Source organism: Hyaena hyaena, unplaced genomic scaffold (genome assembly GCF_003009895.1).
Source record: "Hyaena hyaena isolate Hyena2069 unplaced genomic scaffold, ASM300989v1 scaffold_1679, whole genome shotgun sequence".
In the NCBI taxonomy this organism is placed as follows: domain Eukaryota; kingdom Metazoa; phylum Chordata; class Mammalia; order Carnivora; family Hyaenidae; genus Hyaena; species Hyaena hyaena.
The window spans coordinates 232,820-240,134 of NW_024082278.1; positions in this window are offsets into that span (position 1 = coordinate 232,820).

Below are 7,315 nucleotides of genomic sequence, written 5' to 3' on the forward strand. Positions count from 1 at the left end.
TCCCACACACAAAACTAGATAGCTATCAAATCATCCTAAATATCCCAGGAATCAACCTGGAGACTAAGAGGACAAATTAACAACTAAAGGAGAGAGGAGGCCTCATTGAAGATGGTAGGAAGTGTGGAGATGTGGTTAGGGGAGAAATTAATCTTGGTACTGTCTAGGGGAATGAATCATGGTCACAGAGAAAGGCAAGAGAGAGAGAGATGCACACAGGGGAATGTGCAAGGAGAATGTTTCCCCAAAGCCATTAGCCTATAAAATGAGAGGGGCTGAATTTTGTGAGTTCTTAGAATCCCTGGGGTTTAAAGCCTGGAGTTTTAAAGGATAGCAGACTTTACCTGGGATAGAACCAAGAGAGCACTGTACTACCCTTGGAGAGAAGGCAGGCAGAAATCACAGGGGAAAACTGTGTTGAAACAGCAATCTGAAGAATTCCTGGGACACCCAGTGTGAAGGTTACTTGCTCTTTTGGGAGCATGTCACTGAGAGGCAGTGATCACAGAGATTCCTCTCTGAGAATAAAGGAGGTAGCTGGCACCATTACCATACTCTACCCCTCAGCATAAACACAGAGAAATCCTTAGGAAGTATCCCAGAACTGGCATTGGCTCCCTAACTTGCTTATACCAAGCCTCACTGCCCTGCACTCTGACAGCAGGAACCTTATAAGTCCAGCTTATCTTAGTTCTAGCGCAGTAGGTCTCTCCCCCATAAGACCAACAAAAAACTCTGCCTACAGCAGCTCTACAAGTGTCCTTACCAGACAGTTCTGCAAGGGCCTCAGTTCTAGTGGAAGTGGTGTCAGGTACCATTGCACAAGCATAAAAGATCATACCTAGTTAAACCTCACCAAATTTAGGCCAGGGACCAAACATTGTCTGACACAGGCAAGGAGATCCTCTGCAGATGACTAACTTGAAGTATAGATCAGCCAAAACACAACAACAGAGAGCATGCAGTGCATGCCAGAGACACTCGCTGAAGTACCAGACCCTGGGCACCACATGACCTCTTCTTCATAAGGCCATTACTTTAGGAGACACAACTGGATTTTCTAACACAAATAAGAAGGTAGAGACTTAGATAAAACGTGAATATGGAGGAATTTATCCCAAATGAAAGAACAAGATTAAGCCATGGGCAGAGATGTAAGTGAAACAGATATAAGTAATATGACTGATGGAGAATTTAAAGTAATAATCAGAGAGGGAGCAAGATGGTGGAGAAGTAAGGAGCTCCGTACTTACACTCACGCCCATACATCACACGGAAAAGATCCCAAGCGATTGGAAACCTTATGAAACCTGAGAGATTGGGAGAAAAAGGATGCAGAATCCACTGAGAAAGTCTTCTAACGGCTACCTCAAGAAACAAGCCAGAGTACAAAAGGTGGAGAGTCCCAAATATCACTACGAATAGGAAAATCAAATGACCAAGGTCCTAACAAGAGAAACCAAGAGATATCATTCAAAAAACACTCTCTGAAAGGATAGGCCCTGGAAAGTCAAAGAGTCTTCTTGGATACAGCAGCGCTTATAGATACAGAGAGCATAACAGGTCTTTAAAACCAACAAGAGCCGGAAAGCTAACTAAAATGACGAAACGAAAGAGTTCTCCTCCAAAGAAATTCCAAGAAGAAATCATAGCTAATGAACTGCTCAAAACAGACATCAGCAGCATAACTGAACAAGATTTTAGAATAATAATGGTAAAATTAATAGCTGGGCTTGAAAAAAACATAGGGGACATCAAAGAAACTATGGCTACAGACAGAATGGAAAATAAAAATAGGCATGAAGAATTTTAAAAATGCAATAAATGAGATACATAATAAATTAGAAGCCTCCAATGCACGGATTGAAGAGGCAGAAAGGAGAATAAGTGATTTAGAAGACACCACTAGAGAAAAACAAGAAGCTGACAAAAAAAAGAGACAAACTGATCCAGGAACAGGAAAGAAGAGTTCGAGAGCTCAGCGATACGGTCAAACACAACAATACCCGTATCATAGGAATCCCAGAAGAGAAAGAGAGAGGGAAAGGTGCTGAAGGAGTCCTGGAACAAATTATAGTAGAGAACTTCCCCAACCTGGGGAAGGAAGTAAATGTTGAAATACAAGAGGCTCAAAGGTCTCCCCTCAGACGTAACTTGAATCGATCTTCTGCACGGCATAACATAGTAAAAATGGCAAAATACAAGGATAAAGAGAGAATTTTGAAAGCAGCTAGGGAGAAAAGGGCCCTAACATACAAGGGGAAACCTATCAGAGTGGTGACAGACCTATCTACTGAAACTTGACAGGTCAGAAAGGAATGGCAGGAGGTCTTCAATGTGATGAACAGTAAAAATATGCAGCCAAGAATCCTCTATCCAGCAAGCCTGTCATTCAAAATAGAAGGAGAGATAAAAACCTTTCCAAATAAACAGAAATTGAAAGAATTTGTCACCACGAAGCCAGCCCTACAAGAAATCCTGAGGGGGACGCTCTGAAGGAAAGGTTGCAAGGCACAAAGATACCAGAGACACCACCACAACCATGAACTCTACAAAAGATAGAGACTCTAAACCCCCATATTTCAATAATAACACTGAATGGGAATGGGCTGAATGCTCCAATCAAAAGACATAGGGAGAAGGAATGGATAAAAAAAAAAACTTATCTCTATGCTATATACAAGAAACTCATTTTAGACTCAAAGACACCTTCAGATTAAAAGTAAGGGGATGGAGGAAAATATATTATGCTACTGAAAATCACAGCAAAGCTGGAGTAGCTATACTTATAACAGACAAACTGGACTTTAAATTAAAGACAATAACAAGAGATGAAGAAGGACATTACATAATAATCACAGGGTCTATCCATCAGGAAGAACGAACCATCATAACTGTCTGTGCACCGAATATGGGAGCACCTAAATATTTAAAACAATTAATCACAAACAGAAACAAGCTTATAGATAAGAATGTGCTAATAGCAGGGGACTTTAATACTCCGCTTACAGCAATGGATAGGTCAACCAGACAGAAAATCACTAAAGAAATAATGGACTTGAAAGACACATTGGAACAGATGGATCTGACAGATACATTTAGAACTCTACATGCTGTGGCCAGGGAATTTACTTTCTTCTCAAGAGCGCATGGCACATTCTCCAAGATAAATCACATACTGGGACATAAAGCAGCCCTCATTAAATATAAAATAATTGAGATCATACCATGCACACTCTCAGATCATAATGCTTTGGAACTTGAAATCAATCACAGGAAGAAGTCTGGAAAACCTCCAAAAACATGGAGGTTAAAGAACACCCTACTAAAGAATGAATGGGCCAATCAGTCAATTAGAGAGGAAATTTAAAAATATATGGAAACAAATGAGAGTGAAAATACAACAATCCAATATCTATGGGATGCGGCAAAGGCAGTCCTAAGGGGAAAGTCCATTGCACTCCAGGCCTATTTCAAGAAATTAGAAAAACTGCAAGTCCAAAATCTAACAGCTCACCTAAAGGAACTAGAGGCAGAGCAACAAGAACGCCCGAAACCCAGTAGAAGAAGAGAATTAGTAAAAATCAGAGCAGAAATAAACAGGATAGAGACCAAAGAAACAATTGAACAGAACAATGAAACCAAGAGTTGGTTTTTTGAAAAAATAAACAAAATTGAGAAATCTCTAGCCAGACTATCTAAAAGAAAAGACAGCGCACCCAAATAAACAAAATAATGAATGAAAATGGACTTATTACAACCAACCCCTCAGAAATACAAGCAATTTTCAGGGAATACTATGAAAAATTATATGCCAACAAATTGGACAACTTAGAAGAAATGGACAAATTCCTAAACACACTCACTACCAAAATTCACACAGGAAGAGAGAGGAAACCTGAACAGACCCATAACAAGTGAAGAAATCGAATTAGTGATCGAAAATCTCCCAAGAAATAAGAGTCCTGGAACTGATGGCTTCCCGGGGGAATTCTACCAGACGTTTAAAACAGAATTAATACCAGTTCTCCTCAAGCTATTCCAAAAAATAGAAGTCGAAGGAAAACTCCCGGACTCATTTTATGAAGCCAGCATCACTCTGATTCCCAAGCCAGACAGAGATCCAGCAAAAAAAGAGTACTATAGGCCAATACCCTTAATGAATACAGATGCAAAAATCCTCAACAAGATACTTGCAAGTCGAATCCAACAGCACATAAAAAGAATTATCCACCAAAATCAAGTGGGATTCATTCCTGGGTTAGAGGGCTGGTTCAACATTCACAAATTAATTAGTGTGATACATCACATGAACAAAAGAAAGATAAAAACCATATGATCCTGTTGATAGATGTAGAAAAAGTATTTGACAAAATACAGCATCCCTTCTTAATAAAGACTCTAGGGAAGTTGGGATGGAAGGAACCTACTTAAACATCATCAAAGCCATCTATGAGAAGTTTTAAGCTATCATCATCCTCACCGGCGAAAAACTGAGAGCTTTCCCCCTCAGATCTGGAACACGACAGGGATGTCCACTCTCACCACTGCTATTTAACATAGTGCTGGAAGTCCTAGCATCAGCCATCAGAGAACAAAAGGAAATCAAAGGCATCAGAATTGGCAAAGAGGAAGTCAAACTTTCACTTTTCACAGACAGTATGATACTCTACCTAGAAAACCCGGCAGAATCCACCAGAAGCCTACTAGAACTTATCCATCAATTTAGCAAAGTTGCAGGGTACAAAATCAACACAAAGAAATCGGTTGCATTCTTATACAACAATAATGAAGCAACAGAAATAGAAATCAAGAAGCTGATTCCATTCACAATTGCACAAAAAAACATAAAATACCTCGGAATAAACCTAACGAAGGATACAGGAGATCTGTATGATGATAACTATAGAAAACTTATGAAGGAAATGGAAGAAGACACAAAGAAATGGAAAAACATTCCATGCTCATGGATTGGAAGAATAAATGTAGTTAAAATGTCATGACTACTCAAAGCAATCTACACATTCAATGCAAAACCAATCAAAATTGCACCAGCATACTTCTCGAAACTAGAACAAACTATCCTAAAATTTGTATGGAACCACAAAAGACCCCGAATAGTCAAAGCAACATTGAAGAATAAAACCAGAACGGGAGGTATCACCATCCCAGACTTTAGCCTTTACTACAAAACTGTCATTATCAAGACAGCATGGTTTTCACACAAAACTAGACACATAGACCAATGGAATAGAATTGAGACTCAGACCTGGACCCAAAGGTATACAGCCAACTAATCTTTCACAAAGCAGGAAAGAGTATCCAAGGGAAAACAGCCTCTTTAACAGATGGTGTTGGGAGAACTGGACAGCAACATGCAGAAGAATGAAACTAGATCAATTTCTCACACCATACACCAAAATAAAATGGATAAAGGACCTGAACGTGAGACAGGAAACCATCAAAACTCTAGAGGAGAAAGCAGGAAACAACCTCCTTGACCTCCACCGCAGCAACTTCTTACTTGACACATCCCAAAAAACACTCCAAAATAAGACCCCTGCAGGCAGAGTCCAGCAAAATAGCTCTGGAAGACTTTGCCTTCATAGGCCAGCCCAGTCACTAGTGCAATCCTGCTTTCAGGTTTCAAACCCATCTCACATGTCCTTCTGATTCAGTTCTGGGAGATTCAAATGGGAAGGTGGCACTTCCCAGACCAGGCTTTACCAGAACATACAGGCCACAGGAGGAACACAAGATCATAACATGAATAAACTCACAAATGAACATATTTGCTCACATTCAAGTGACTGACCACTCTTAGAACCTCAGGAAATGGGTATGTGACTTACTGACAAACACTGAAAGATACCACCATTTTGATCATAAATCCTAAATGAATATGAATATGGTGAGATGCATTCCTGGAAGGAGGAGAGGATGTCCACATAGTGACATGTACCATTTGAAGGGAGTCAGATATAGTGTAATATTCACACAGGAATGGAGCTTAACACCTTACTCTCCATTCCATTTCAATTCAGGAAGGAGATATTGTAGATTACACAATGTTCTTTGCAAATTCATATAGAATTTTTTTTGCAATAAACCACTATGACATTTTCCATGAAGGAATAGATTTGAAAAGACAAAGGAAAAATCATTCGTAGATACCAAGGTAAACAAATAGATTTATCAGAATTCTAAGATAGTGGATTCTGGCTGATGTACTTAGAGGCAGAGATGGGGACAAGAAATGGGATTAGGGGGTTGTAAAGAATCTCTTAGGAGAGGAAAAACAGATNTATACAATGGAATACTACATGGCAATGAGAAAGAGTGAAATCTGGCCATGTGTAACAACATGGATGGACCTTGAGGGTTTTATGCTGAGCGAAATCAGTCAGGCAGAGAAGGACATATATCATACGTTTGCACATATAGGAGGATTAGGAGGAACTTAACAGAGGACAATGGGGGAGAAGAAGGGGGAAATAGTGGGGGAAAGGGAGAGAGGCAAACCATGAGAGACTCTTGAATGCTGAGAACAATCTGAGGAATGATGAATGTGGGGGGGGAAGGGGGGAGATGGGCATGGAGAGGACACTTGTGGGGATGAGCACTGGGTGTTATATGGAAACCAACTGGACAATAAACTATTTGTAAAAAAAAATTAAAAATTAAAAAATACCTGAAACTTGAAACTTATGACATCTTGAAATAATTTCTAAAGTAGGAAGAAGGTAAAGGGACAGACTGGCTCTTCAGAGCACTTAATCCTTCTCTAGCCAACTACTCACCACCACAGAAATGAATCAACTACCCAGAGTTTCCAAAGACCCCAAAATGCATAACGTTGGTAAAGAACCCAGCATCTAGTGGCTGCTATCAGCAGACATAGGCCTGGCTCTTACTCCATCTTAGACAAAGAAGTAAATGACCATTGCTTTAAACTATATTCAACCATAGTCAGCCTTCGGTCAGTATCCAGGTTGCTTGCCCTGAAGGAAGCCATTCCCACATGGAGGTCAACTGCAAATGGTCTTCTTTTTTGTAAGGGTTGCTCTTGTTGTGTACAGCCTGGGTAATAGGGTAAGTAGAAAAACGCTTACGTCTCAGGAGATGTGCTAGAAGAAAATTACCCAGGTCATTACTGCACTCCAGGATGGATGAGCACCAGGTGCTAGCAGACCCTGTTAGAAGAGTTTCAATTAGCGTGACATCAGGCATGGATTCTGACCCAAAACTTATGTCTCTCTATATTAAATGGTACCAATGAAAGTAATGATTAAGTCACTCCCTCCCTCCCCATACC